General features: G+C 46.8%; 1 long non-coding RNA gene across 1 annotated transcript; it reads left to right on the top strand.

Moving 5' to 3' along the window:
- Positions 1-2,257: 2,257 nt before the first annotated feature.
- Positions 2,258-12,450, top strand: LOC309378883. Its single transcript, XR_014172248.1, has 4 exons — positions 2,258-2,314; positions 3,616-3,679; positions 10,188-10,324; positions 12,222-12,450. It is a non-coding gene; the product is annotated as an uncharacterized lncRNA (long non-coding RNA).
- The last annotated feature ends 2,881 nt before the right edge of the window (positions 12,451-15,331 follow it).

Raw genomic sequence — 15,331 nt, 5'->3', positions numbered from 1 at the left:
AGAGTCACAGCAGAATAGGGGTCTTGTTTCCACTCAGTGTCATCATCAGGTGATGACTGGCTGACTGTGAGCTGCCAGTACATCCACATGTTCATTATGTGATACCTGATTGAAAAGCATCATTCACTGAAGGAGAAAGACACTCCAGAAATGGTACAGAAGCAACAGCACACCAGGGGGTTAAAATACATGAGGCTCCCAAAGTAGGGTGCTTTTCAAGATGGATTTCATATCTCCTTAAAAGCCCACATGAAAATGTTTTGAGTGTGGAAATTTTGCACTATATTGGTGCATGTTTCTGTATGCGTTCAGTGGAATTTAAATTGAGGGGCTAATGTGCATAATCACTGGCCATTGTGCACCATTCACCAGGCCTTGTGGAGAATGTGCACATAGTTCTCCAATGAAGAGGAAATTGTGTGCAATTCCTTGTCAATATATATCATCTCCAACGGGCCTTGGGAAATGTGCATATATTAACATATTGGAGATTATGCACAAGAGCTGGAGAATGTACAAACTTCAGTTGATATCTGCACATTTCCTAAGAAGTGACTCAGTTTGTGGCAGCTTCCTAAACCCTCCTGCAATTAGCTGGCTGACCTAGTGCTATGGGGATTGAACTCCTGAACTTTTATGAACCCCAAATATTTCAGTGAACATGATGGTGACAGCAATGTGCGTTCCATCCGTTGAGACTCTCTCTCTGACACAGACGCAGCTATCAGTCCCACAGACTTGATAGCTCCAGCTCCAGCACTGCAAGCAAGAACTGAATGTGTGTCTAATTAAACTTCAGCCAAAATTAGCATGCATGCTTACTGTACTGCAGTGTGAGGCCCTTGCAAAATGCCAAGTTCTAACAAATGAGAAATTGACCCCATGCTTTTCGCTCCCCGTGGTTTGCCAATATTAATGATCAGATATTGACTCCCTTCACCTAATTGGATGCTTAATGATAACAGAGGTTGACATTTCCACAGCAACATGGCTGGCTGGCTGGCTGGCGGCAGGCCTTATTGGTTTCCATTACGTTCTAAAAAGGTGGCATTGACAAGGACATGTTTGTACACAACAGGCAGGAGTGTAAATTAGAAAGCAGGAGGAGGATTCCCTGGCTAGTTCTCCCATACAGCAGATGAGATGGTAAATCAGAGCCTGGGATATACCACTGTAGACAGTGGGAGGGAGGGAGAGCTGTCAGGGCTGAATGCTCCTCAGTTCGGATAAGAGGGCTCCCCCTATTTCATCTCTTTATTGCTCCTCCAGTCTGGAAATCTGAAACTGGAGCATGCACAGCTTGTTGCAGCTTTCAGTTCTTTCAACTTCTAAGAACATAAGAGCAGCCCTGATGGATTAGATCAAAGGCCAAGCTAACCCAGCATCCCGTTTCTCAGCAGGACCAACCAGAGGCCCCTGGGAAGCCCTCAAGCATGGCTTGAAGGCAGTAGGGCTCTCCCACTGTTCTTCACGAGGGTCAATCTGCTTCTGATTCCAGTGGTCATGACTAGTAAGCCTCAACAGCCTTACCCTCCACTCCCAACCCCCTTTTAAAACCATCTAAGCTTCTGGCCGTCATGGAAGCAAATTCCATAGTTTAATATTCATTGTGTGAAGAATGGAGGGACGGTGTGATACCAGTATGAAGGCAAGTTGCAACAAGTAAGAGGGGACCTGATGTTTATACAATTATGCAGAAAGTGGATAGAGGAAAGGTTCTCTCCCCCTTTTGTGACACTAGATTGGCAGCTAGATTGGTGACTGGGAGCGGCTGCCAAGACCACATAACCCCGGTCTTGAAAGACCTACATTGGCTCCCAGTACATTTCCGAGCACAATTCAAAGTGTTGGTGCTGACCTTTAAAGCCCTAAACAGCCTTGGTCCAGTATACCTGAAAGAGCGTCTCCACCTCCATCGTTCTGCCAGGACACTGAGGTCAAGTGCCGAGGGCCTTCTGGTGGTTCCCTCACTGTGAGAAGCCAAGTTACAGGGAACCAGGCAGAGGGCCTTCTCGGTAGTGGCACCCACCCTGTGGAACACCCTCCCACAAGATGTCAAAGAGAACAACAACTACCAGACTTTTAGAAGACATCTGAAGGCCGCCCTCTTGAGGGAAGCTTTTAATATTTTATAGACCACTGTATTTTAATACTTTGTTGGAAGCTGCCCAGAGTGGCTGGAGAAGCCCAGCCAGATGGGCGGGGTATAAATAATAAATTCTAAATTCTCTTGTGACGCCATTCAATGTGGCCATTCAATGAAACTGAATGCTGGAGGACTCGGGGCAGGTGAATGAAAGCTGATCTGCACACAGTGAACCTAGTTAAACTGCAGAACTCACTCCCACCCACTGGGGGCAGTGATGGCCAGCAACATGGATGGCTTTAAAAGAGGCCTAGACAAATTTGGGAAATACAAGTCTATGTCCTGAGCACACCCAGCCCATGCGGCGCAGTATCTTCTAAAGTGCACCAAACACAGAGTGTGACCATGCCTCCATCCACACTTATGTACCCTGGTTTGATGGGGTGTGCACAAGAAACCTGAGACTTATCCTCCATGGAAGTTGCAGCTGTGCCTGCCTCTTCAAGTGCCTCCTGGTCCTTGGAGACAGTGGTGATGGGGATGGAGGGAATTCTACCAGTCACCCCTCTCAGGAACAGTCTGTTCCTCCACTTTTGACACATCCTGCAACTCCTGCACCATGGACTCTTCCCCTTCCTCCAGCCCTGGCTCCTGCTTCATGGGTGGCACAAAACCCCATAAATCACTGACACACACACCCGGATCAACCTTGGGGGACCCCTGCTATACTGCATCCGGGTTCATCTTGCACATGTGCTCTTCTGCACATAAAATGGAGCAGTTCTTAAATTCTTTCCCCCGCTCTCTCCAGAGTTTGATCAATGAACACAAGTGCAAACACACACACTGGTAAAACTCTAGTCTAATAAGGATCTTGAGGTGTATGACCACATCAAGATTGCTTTTCTGTAGCGCTTCATCAATACACAAACGCACACTGGCATGTAGAGGGGAGACACGAAGGCACTGCGCCAACCCCACAGACAGGTAAACAGAGGAGGGAAGTGTAGCATCTATTGTGGTCTGGCACCTGAAGTTCCCTTATTCAGTCAAAGCCTCCTGCTCTGTAATGGATCCAATTTGCAGTCCAATTATTCTTATGGGGACCATGGACAGAATAATAGGAAAGCTTCTACCACCCTAATGTAAACTGTTTTGAGTTGTGTTAAAAGCATCAGGCACTGAAGCGTATGCAATGTCTGTTACAGTGACAACCAGAAATGTCTCCCGGTGCAACCATGCCTTGGAGGGTGCTCCAGCACACTCACAGGACTTTGCCCCAACCCTAAAGTCTTCCCCACATTCATCAATGAAAAAAGCAGTGAGTATCAACAAATGCATCTGTAGAAGTGTCTGTTCCATTGAAATGAGTGAGCAAGGTGCCCATGGAGGGCTGAAGTTCTGTGCATGCATTGGAGCTTATACGGATTTCCAAAGAGGAACCTGGACATAGTAAGAATATGATTAATGGTCAGAATATTATGTTGAGAGTTACAGGACCTAAGTAAAACGGGGGATTTTTCTTTCAGGGTTATATATTTTCAGTCTGCCCTGACTTTATCACAGAAATGGAAAACAACATCAAAATAACTGGTAAGGTAAAGGTAAAGGGACACCTGACCATTAGGTCCAGTCTTGACAGACTCTGGGGTTGCGGCACTCATCTCGCTTTATTGACCAAGGGAGCCGGTATAAAGCTTCCGGGTCATGTGGCCAGCATGACTAAGCCACTTCTGGCGAACCAGAGCAGCGCACGGAAACGCCTTTTACCTTCCCACCAGAGCAGTACCTATTTATCTACTTGCACTTTTACGTGCTTTCGAAATGCTAGGTTGGCAGGAGCAGGGACCCAGCAATGGGAGCTCACCCCATTGCGGGGATTTGAACCGCCGACTTTCTGATTGGCAAGCCCTAGGCTCTGTGGTTTAACCCACAGCACCACCTGCGTCCCAGAGACCCAAATACACAGTATTGGAATTAGAGATCCAGGTTGCCATTGGTTATGCATGCAGCCAAGTGAAACCCATAAGAGTTCTTGTGCAATATTCCCCACCTGCTCGCCGAACGAGATTCCCCTAAAACCAATCATTGGACACGTTATCCTGCAAATCAGATAGGGGGTAAAAATGAATGAGATTGTATTGCCATCTCTTTCTATCACATGGAGGTTCAGCTCTGAGTATTAAGCTGAAGCCTTCATAGAGTACCGAAGAGCACAATAAATTATGCCTGTTAACTGCTGTCTATAAAATCAAATCTTAAACATAATAGATCTTGGTGGATGATAAATTAAGTCGATTAAGGATTTACTTGGTAAAGATGAGCCCAGGAATAGAGAGTTCTCTTTGAGGTCTGTTACATGAGCTTATCAATGTTTGCTTTCTGCATAATCTCTTGAAGAGGCAGCCAAAGGGCCGGAATTTCCAAAGGGGTCTAAAAAGCCTATCCAGTGCTCTAGCGGATAAAATTTGCAAACAAACGCTAACCTGACAAACTGGTAATGGAAGGTGGTTCAGTGCAGGGAAAGGAAATTAGAGGATAAGACAGCCTTTCCCAAACTGGTGCCCTCCAGGTGATTGAGACTCCCAACCCATTGCCTCTGACCATTGGCTAAGCTGGCTGGGTCAACAATATAGGAGGGGCACCAGATGTCAGGGGCTGGCAGGATGAAGAGGAGTGGGGGGGGCACCAGCCAGGGAACCCCCAAGGTAAACCCTAGAGGAGGAAGGCTCAGAGCCAGGGGATTGTTGGTGGGATGCAGAGGAGAGATCAGAGGGAGAAGAACTGGAGGAGTTGCTAGATGCTTAAAGGGCAACAGGATTTGGTGAACAGGGAGAGCCTGTGATAGGGAGCAGTTCCGATTCAGAGGCTGAAGCAGAGGAGGTGGGGCAAGAGGCTTCTGAAGAATACAGGGAGCCTGCCTCTCTTGCTGTAACCAATTCCCCTCTCCCCTTATCTCCAAGGACATGCAGAGTGATGTGTAGAGCAGAACAGAGATTAGAGCTGCCCTGTCGCAGTTTGAGACTGCTTGGGAAACATCTGGCAGCGGAGAAACTTGTTTGAATGAAGAGTTCACTTCTCTGACAAACTCTGCTTCTTGCTTGCTGACCTGAATCTGGTTCCAGCCCTGGCACCAGATTGGAAAAGTCTGGAAGAAGAAGAAGAAGAAAAAAGTCTGGAAGAAGAAGAAGAAGAAGAAGAAGAAGAAGAAGAAGAAGAAGAAGAAGAAGAAGGGATAACAGTTGGTAAAGCATCTTAATCTCAGGGTTGTGGGCTCCATCCTGCATTGCAGAGAGTTGAACTAAATGACCTTTGTGGTCCCTTCCAACTCTACAGTCCTATTATTCTGGACTTGCAAATAAAATGACTTCTTCACCGGGTGCATAGTGAAATAATGGGGTTGACTTCCTCAATAGGTAGCGATGGCCACTAGCTTGGATGGCTTTGCAAAAAGGATTAGACAAATTCTTGGTGGATGAGGCTATCAGTGGCAACTGGCCAAGAAGCCTGAGTTCTCTCTCCGCTGTCATAGGCACAGAGGCAGTGTACCTCTGAATACCAGTTGGTGAGAACCACAAGTAGGGAGAGTGCTGTTGCAGTCAGACTTCTCATGGGCATCTCGTTGGCCATTGTGAGAAGAGAATGCTGGTCTAGGTGAGTCTTTGTCCAGATCCAACAGGGCTCTTGTGATGAAATTATAATAGACAGTGATGATATATTGACTCTTCTCACTAACTTTCCAAACCTCTTTGGTAACCCAGTACTAAAATGTTGTGAATGGTGGATCAGAGGAGCAGGAGATGCTGGATGAATAAGTCCTAATGGATGTATCTCCCCCACTTGTGTTTCCCAGGGAAGAGGTGAAACTAGTCAGGTGGAGCCTGTATTTTGCATGCAGAAGATATGAGGTTCAATCCCAGAATCTGCAGATAGGGCTGGAAGAGACTCCTGCCTGAAACTCTGAAGAACGGCTGCCGGTTTGTGTAGATGAACCATTGGCCTGATTCAATATAAGGAAGCTTTCAATGCTGCTATTTTGGAGAAAATAGCTCTCATTTGATTAGTACATTTAAGTCAATATTGCCTACTCTGATTGCCTACAGCTCTACAGGCTCTCAGCCAAAGGTAATGCCCAATGCTTGCAATGTGATCTTTTTTCTTTAACTGGGGACCCTAGAGACTGAACACAAAAGCTTCTGCATGCAAAATACAGGCTCCGCCACTGAGCTAGAGACCCCAGGTTAGTTGGAGAGCACAGAGTCCAGGTCTAGATTTCAGTACATCTACCACCACCACCCTGGCCAAATTGCAGCAGTAAGTGGCAGAAACCATTCTGCACCCATACTTTTCAGATTACCTCGCTCTTTCTTGTTTGGGGTTGCAGTTCCAGGATTTCCATAAGATATTTACATCCAACTGCTCAATGTCTCTGTAACGGCTGCATCAAAAGATTCTCTCCACCTTGTGCAGTGCAAAAAGCTGACAACCTAAATATGGGACACAGGCATCCAGAGCGTGTTTTTAATAATACATCTGTGCCACATATCAGCACAAAAACGAACCACTTTCATCATTTAGTAATGAAGTGGATACATCTAGAATTTTGATCAGGTGAGGATAAGTCATGTTTGCCCGAGAATAACAGTTTGTGCATACGTGTGTGGGTTTTCTCTTTTTTTATCAGTGAGCTCAGTGGGATCATAATGTGTTCTTTCAATCCGTACCAAATGCAGTAGCAGGAAACTATTTTATAGATTTCTTGGTAATCTGAGCTGATGTTATACCTGTTACAGGACATTTCCAGTAAAATGGAAACACAGCAGGGTGAAGAAGAAAAGAGATATACAAATGGTGTTTTTATACCAGTCAATAAAAGCATGACACGGTAGTAATAGAAAAATGTGTTCATGAATTGTGAAGTATCAGTAACTCCGCTGCTAAAGCATTAAAATAATTCATGTCCTGTCATTGCTGCTTCTGATACCATTATGCTGCTGTGTGCCATTAATTTCCCCTCTCTCCCTTCGTACAAGACAGGGGCATGGGGAATGCTTTGAACTCGCACAAAACCTTTATTGGGTTTGCAAAGGTATAAAAGCCCTGGAATTTATTGAGTGGTTTAATTGTAATCGGTATGCCATTGTACAAAGTTGTGCATTCGTTCCCAGAAAGGCACAGTGAGACAGGCAGAGTGTGGAGCAGAGATTAGCACAGACTGGTGGGTCAGACCTGATTCAAATCAGATTAGCCGTATAACAATATTGCTCCAAGGATTACCGAGTCCAGCATCCTGCTTCCCACAGAGAAGGTGTGAAGGAAATAGTCCTCTCCAACCGTTGCTCCATAATAAGTGCTCTCCAGAGGTAAACCACCTCAGAACATCACAGCTAATAGTCACTGATAGACCCACAATGCATTGTAAACCACCCTGGTGATCTTCAGATAAAGGGCAGTATAGAAATTTTGATGATGATGATGATGATTTATCTAATGGGACGTGGGTGGCGCTGTGGTCTAAACCACTGAGTCTCTTGGGCTTGCCAATCAGAAGGTTGGCGGTTCGAATCCACATGACAGGATGAGCTCCCATTGCTCGGTCCCAGATCCTGCCAAACTAGCAGTTCGAAAGCACACCAGTGCAAGTAGATAAATAGGTACCACTGTGGCAGGAAGGTATACACTGTTTCCATACGCTGCTCTGGTTCACTGGAAACAGCTTAGTCACGCTGGCCATATGACCAGAAAAACTGTCTGCGGACAAACGCCAGCTCCCTCGGCCAGTAAAGCGAGATGAGCACCGCAACCCCAGAGTCATTCACGACTGGACTTAACCATCAGGGGTCCCTTTACCTTTTTTATCTAATACTCTAATCATTTTCTTAGCCTTCGACACATCTTGTGGAAGAGAGTTCCAGTGACTAGTGGGGAGGGGAGCTTGTTGCAGCAGGGGCGGGACCCAAGCTTCTTCACCAGTTGGGCTCATCCCTGCCTCTTGGCCTCTCTCCTTTCCTGCTTCAGCTTCTGCCTCTGAATCTGCACTTCTCCCTGCCACAGACTCCCCCTGCACACTAAGCCCTGTTACCTATGTTCTGACACCTCCTACTCCCAGTCTTCTCCCACTCCCAACTCATCATTGTCCCACCACCAATCCCTTCTGTGATGGCCTGGGATTCCGATTCTGAGAGTGAACCGGAGGAATCCCAGCCGGCACAGGAGTCCCCGCCTCCAGGGCCGGCTGAACTGGGGCAAGGCCTTGATTCTGAGGAGCCTGCACCTGGGCCGGATCCTCAGGAGCAGGCACCAGGTGAATCCATTCTGGCCCCAGAGGTGGTTGAGGACTCAGTGCCTGCAGGTGAGTCTCCCCCTGGGCCCAGTAACCCTTCAGCCTCTCCTGAACTGCAGAGGCTTAGGGCAGAGAGGCGAAGGGAACTGGTTTCTCCCAGGAGGAGTGCTCGCCTTAAGGCCAAGGGAGGCGGGGCTCCTGGGGGCCGGGACCACCCCTGGCCTCAGAGAAGATAAAGGCCAGTCAGCCCAGTCCCAGGTTGCGGGAGCAACGTCATCATTGAATAGCTTTATCGGCCAGCATCCAGTCCTGTTCCTCCAGTGTTCCTGTTCCCCGCCCGGCTTCCTGCTTCTGATCTTCGAGTGTTCCTGTCCCCGCCCGGCTCCCTGTTTCGGACCTTGCCTCTCATCTTGTGGACTATCTCCAGGCTAGTGACTCAGGACTGAACCTTGACTACGGTAGCAGTAACCTTCCCCCCGGGACCAGCACACCTTCACTCTGAGTCTTTTTCCCTTGGGGGTTCCCCAGCTGGTACCTTCCACCATTCCTCTGTGCCCAACCAGCCCCTGACATCTACGCATCAAACTATGCTTTTGTTTGCTCTCAACCAACTGCCAATCAGTTTGACTAGCTGATTCCAAATTCTGTTAACGCAAGCTAGAGACGGGAAAATGTCCCTCTCTTTACAATCTCATGGTGATAGCCAATGCCCTTGTTCTGTTTGTGCAAGGAACATCTGCTCAAGCCATAGAACAGATTTAGAAGGGAAGGAGTAGGGCAGTTTCATGGAATGAGAAGCAAAAACCCCTATACCCAGGGGTTAATTTGTGCCAGTGTTCAACCCAAGCACCTATTTTCAAAGGCAAGCCTTATACCATACAATGTATGAAGTAAGAATAAGTGGAAGAAAGGCCTTGAGAAATTGCAGAGTGCATTTTCTGCCAGTGGACTCCTTAGAGAAAGTGTCTACTTTTATCCAGGGTCAAGCAGGGGGGCAAAGTTCAAGCCTCTTTACTTCTTTATAACACCTCCACCCCCTTGTCTTTGACACATGAGATGTATAGTTTTAGGACCCACCATATTTTTGTGAGGGATGCAGGTGGCGCTGTGGGTTAAACCACAGAGCCTAGGACTTGCCGATCAGAAGGTCGGCGGTTCGAATCCCCGCAACGGGGTGAGCTCTTGTTGCTCGGTCCCTGCTCCTGCCAACCTAGCAGTTCGAAAGCACAAAATGCAAGTAGATAAATAGGTACTGCTCTGGCGGGAAGGTAAACGGCATTTCCGTACGCTGCTCTGGTTCACCAGAAGCGGCTTAGTCATGCTGGCCACATGACCCGGAAGCTGCACCCTCGGCCAATAAAGCGAGATGAGCGCTGCAACCCCAGAGTCTGCCACGACTGGACCTAATGGTCAGGGGTCCCTTTACCTTTACCTTTATATTTTTGTGAGGGCAAGTTGTTTTAAACAGTTTTTTAAGTGGTATTTTAAACCATTGTAACCTGCCCTGGGGTATTGTTATTATTACCCATCTTGGCCTCATTGACCCACTGTTCATGTCTCTCAGCCTGTCTGAGAGATCAGAGTGTCAGGGACTTGCAATGTGTGTGGCAGAGGCAGGGGGCCTGGGGAAGGACCCAGGAGAGGGGACCAGTGGGGTTTTTTTTGGGCGGGGTCACACCAGGAGCCAGAGGAGGAGGGAGAGTCAGGGCAGTCCGAGGCAGAAGAAGGCATGCAGGATGCAGCAGAGGAAGAAGGGACAGTTCAGGGAAGAGATGGGTCAGTAGATTTCCCACCTTCCCCCGTCCCTCTTTCTCCTAGAACCAGGAGGTGCTTGAAAAAGGAAGAACAGCAATGCCTTCAATGCAGAAGTCTCAGGTTGCAGGCAGGCAACCCATCAGAGGAGGGTATATAAGCCAGGCATGGTTCATAGTCTTACTCAGGAAAAGTCACATCAGGTAAAGTTTCTTCCAGTAAGTTTTATTCCAGTTTTATTTATCTGTTTAGGCATTTGACTGCCACCTAGTTTACAAAACAATCAATCTATGCAAGGAATACCAGCACAGTATGAATAAAAACAGGATACAACCCACACAAGAGCATTAAAAAAAAATCAGTAAACAGCACTTAAAAAACCCAGCAAGGGGAAGACTTCTGAGAAGTAAAAGCATCCCTTTATTTAAAAAAGTAAAATATAAAGATATACCCATGGCCTCCACAAGGGGCAAGGGGGAGGAGGGGAGACCACAGCAGGTCAAGTCATGTTCACTTCACAAGACAAATCTAGATTTGAACAGGCTGTTTCAGGACCATGGAGAGTTCTCAGTGAGCTCTGCTGGTTGTAGTTGTTCCTCTATTGTAGCGAATGGATGAGATGTTGACTCAGCAATGAGCTGAAGCCCTCTGAAGAGTGGCATGGCGTGTTTAGCAACCGGGCCCATTTCCTAGGAAAAGCTGTGAAGGACCCTTGTCTCATTCTACAACCCTGTCTTCTAATTAATTAATTAATTTTATTTCATATCTGTCCCACCTTTCCTCCAAGGTGCTGGCGGTGTTTTGTGCTTGCTTCTCCCCCTCTCCATTGTATCTTCAGAAGAACCCTGTGAGGAGGGTTAGACTGAGAGAAGGAGGTACTGGTCCATGTTCACCCTGTGAGCTCCACAGCCAAGCAAAAACCTGAACCCTGGTTTCCCAGGTCCTAGTCTTAACACGCTAATCACTGTGCAACACTGACTCTGTGAGGCAGAGGAGAAGGGGATGCTACTAAGGGCTTAGCCTCAGAATCTGAGGAAGTCTAGGAGGGCCTTATCCTCAGACTGTTCAGACACAGGCAGTATCTCTTCCTCATCTTGGTCTTTCTCAGGGCAGGACAGGGAACTGGGTTTGGTGGTCCTGAAAAGGCCACTGTTTCACACACACACTTGCTCTGCACTCCAGTCATTGCCAGATGACTGTACACAGTTTCCCTTTTAATTTGCCACAATGACCCAACATAGAATTGTTTTGGGGCATTGTGGGAAATTCAAAAGGTATTTAGAAGGCAGAGAGCTGCCCCATTCTTCTCCCAAAAGAAGGGGAACCCACCAGTTGCCACATGGTCCAGAGTTGCAACACCTTTCGTGCAATGTTGGGGCCATTATAGCTGACCAAACGTTGACCTTCTTCATTGAGAAGAAGAGGAGGAGGAGGAGGAGTTTGGATTTTTTATCCCGCCTTATCACTACCTGAAGGAGTCTCAAAGCTGCTAACATTCTCCTTTCCCTTCCTCCCCCACAACAAACACTCTGTGAGATGAGTGGGCCTGAGAGACTTCAGTGAAGTGTGACTAGCCCAAGGTCACCCAGCAGCTGCATGTGGAGGAGCAGAGACATGAGCCCGGTTCCCCAGATTACAAGTCCACCACTCTTAACAGCAGCAGGCAACAGTCACAAAATCGAGACTGTGTGGGTGTGGCAGAACAATGTTTTGAAAAGGGTGCCTGCCCCTTGTCTAATGGGGCATTGACTTGAGATATTTCCTCCTCCTATGTGCCAGAGGCTGCTTTTGACCACAGGACACACGAGGTAGTCGGTCCCCCATGTTTGTGGAGTGGCTTATCAGGAAGCAGAAGTGAAGAGTCACAATTGCAAGGGGGGTGGCCTGGATACTCAGCTGTCTGTAGGCCTCCACTTCCCGCATAGTCTGGACTTGCATGGGTGGGGTGAGTGTGTGAGTCTGATGCGAAGTCTATCAACTAACTTAGTGTTGTAGTGTCATAACACACCATGCTTTAATGATCGTTTACAGTGTATAGCACCAATGAGATTCATTTCCCCTTACAAAACCACTCCATCTCTTTTGTTACCGTATCCCCAGGCAAGAAGAGGCAGCTGTTGAGCTGCATCCAGCAAAGCAGGACCATAGAACATATATCACAAAGCAAAGAAATGAACAGAGCCCTGCTGGTGAACATTTCAGTGTGTGTCCCCCGCCTCTCTCACAAACACACTGCCATAAATCAGAGACCTTGCACTCAAGTGCTTGCAGCCTGATCCATAAGCCACTTACAATGGAATAAATGAAGTTAATCCGACCGATATCAAAAGGTCTGACAGGCTGTTTCTGTGCTCTGTTGCACCAAAGGAGCAGGGCTCAGTGGGAGAGCACATGCACTGCATGCAGAAGGGACGGGCAAAGCCTCATGGGAATTGTAGTCCGTCCAGAGGGCATTGAGTTGACCTGGATCTACAGTACAAATGGCAGCTAGGATTGCATACCCTCCAACATTTCTCCAAAGAAAATAGGGACATCCTGTTAATGGTAATGAAGATGATGACACACAACAACAATTTTATTATTTATACCCTGCCCACCTGACTGGGCTGCCCCAGCCACTCTGGGCGGCTTCCAACATATATAAAAACCACAATAAAACATTTTTTAAAAAAATCCCTATACAGGGCTGCCTTAAAATGTCTTCTAAAGGTTGTATAGTTACTTAATTCCTTGGCTCAGGGGGTTGCATATCTACATACCCTCCAACATTTCTCTGATGAAAATAGGGATGTCCTAAGGGAAAGTGGGACATTTGGGTGGCTTCTCTATATCCAGGAATTTCCCTGGAAAATAGAGACACTTGGAGGGTCTGAGATTCAGCAGTATATCATTTTGAACAGAAATTACTTCATTTCTATTTGATAGTGTCACCCACTGAAGATGGGTGAACTAATCCTTAACTTGTTTGTAGTTAAAACAACGTAGAAAGTTGCACATGTACTTTCACAGGCAGGGCTGTTGGTAGCGAACAAGGAACTTAGAGCATTTCAAGTGATAAAAAAGGAGGCATGTACAGACTCAGAGGTGCCTTACTTGCATGCAAAATGTCACTGTTCAACTTTACATTTATGGGTAGGCTTGCAGATTTTTATTTTATTTTATTTTAGCAGGCGTTGAAAACAAAGCAGCAAAGGCATCTGCCTAATGTCAATGGGCAGGGAGTTTCAGAGTTTAGGTCAGTGGTTCTCAAAGGTTGTGGCACTCCACACTGGTGTAGCAAGAGAGGGCGGCAGGCATAGTGTGAAGATTCAAGGACAATCAAAGAAACATTCAAACATTTCAGTATGGTATGGCATAGTATAGTATAGTATAGTATAGTATAGTATAGTATAGTATAGTATAGTATAGTATAGTATGAAAATAATTTTAGTAAAGGTAAAGGGACCCCTGACCATTAGGTCCAGTCGTGGCCGACTCTGGGGTTGTGGCGCTCATCTCGCTTTACTGGCTGAGGGAGCCGGCATACAGCTTCCGGGTCATGTGGCCAGCATAACTAAGCCGCTTCTGGCGAACCAGAGCAGCGCACGAAAACGCCATTTACCTTCCCACCGGAGTGGTCCCTATTTATCTACTTGCACTTTGAGGTGCTTTCGAACTGCTAGGTTGGCAGGAGACTTTCCCCCCTAGTGTATCTTAAATCAATAGAGTAGAGAAAGTCTCGTTTCTATACAGTGCGAGACAAGCAAATTGCACAGCTGACAAATACAGGGCACAGGAAATGGATTAGTGCCTTTAGCAATGCCTAATCAGGACACCAGGTTCTGGCGCTGCAGAAATTGTTGTTCTTTTTGCAAGCAATGACAACTCTGTAGACTCTCCGCGTTTTCCCTTGCAAGCCTCCCAAGTGTGTCTTCATCAGACGGCGTCTACTCCAAAGCTTGTGATATCGGACTGCTGAACAGCCCGAGGTGCTATGGCTGCAGGGGGTAGGATGTTGTTGAGTACAAAGGAAAAGAGAGATTAGAATGTCAAAGCCTTAATTGTGAATCAAAACTGCATTCAGCTCGCTCGGAATATTAATTCCTAGTGGTAATTTCCCCACCCCCCCAAAGGATATTTTGGATTTTGCACTGACAATGATCATTAGCTAGTCATTGTACTTGATCCAGAGTTACTGCCTTGCCTTTGATCACCATTCTTAGCACAGAGCACATTATTAGCTATGGTGCACCAGATGTCTTTGTGCTCTCCATAACAATTGGCAGGCAAAAGATTTCCATTAGCAGGAGACCTCCTGTTTGGGGGATTGGAAAAGTCACCTTGTTCTGGAAAGCCGTACTTGCGAAAGCACCAGAAATTATTTATTTGTAAATAAACCCTCTAAAAATCCTCCTTTTTTTCTCCAGACCAGGTCTCAAGGGGGCTTACAGATAAAATGGAGAAAAAGAAAAAGAAAACAAAGAAATATAGCACTTGAAAAGTTATTAATAAGCAGAGATTGGATGGCCATCCATCATGGATGCTTTAGTTGAGATTCCTGCTTTGCAAGTGGTCATGGTCCCTTCCAACTCTACCATTCTGTGATTCTGTGGCTTCATCTCCTACTCTCCCCATCCACCCTGAATCTGCTCTGGAGAGGAAATTGAAGAGGGGAATGGGGATAGGAGAGGAAGAGAAATTCCTATTGCGCAGGTGGAAGTCCTTCCACTAATGGGACAACTGTATAAGAGCACAAGAGCATACTGGATCAGGCCAATGGCTCGTCTAGTGCATCATCCTGTTCTCACACTGGCCAACCACACAAGTCAATCCCACTTCCCAGGAAACGCTGGGAATTGTCGCTCTGTGAGGGGAATCCTTCTTCTTTTGCGATCACTCGTAGCCAAGTAAGATTGTCTTCCATGAACACGGTTTTAATAGTGAGTCCGTAAGTGACTGTGGAGGCCAATTCTGGATCCACACGTCATTCCACAGTGGGGACATAGGTTTCCAGGTGGGAGCTGATCACAGTGAGGGTTTGCCAAACGTTCCTTCCTCTTATTATGTTTCTCCCTTTCGTCCTGAGTTCAAGTGTCTTCAAAGCCCATGACACCTTTGGTAACAGCTGTTCTCCAGTTGGAGCGCTTGAAGGCCAGTGATTCCCAGTTGTCAGTGTTTATACTACATTGTTTTAGATTTGCCTTGAGAGAGTCGTTAAACCTCTTTTGTTG

Source organism: Podarcis melisellensis (genome assembly GCF_964234715.1).
Source record: "Podarcis melisellensis genome assembly, chromosome: 10".
Lineage (NCBI taxonomy): Eukaryota > Metazoa > Chordata > Lepidosauria > Squamata > Lacertidae > Podarcis > Podarcis melisellensis.
This window is presented reverse-complemented; position numbering and strand designations above follow the sequence as displayed.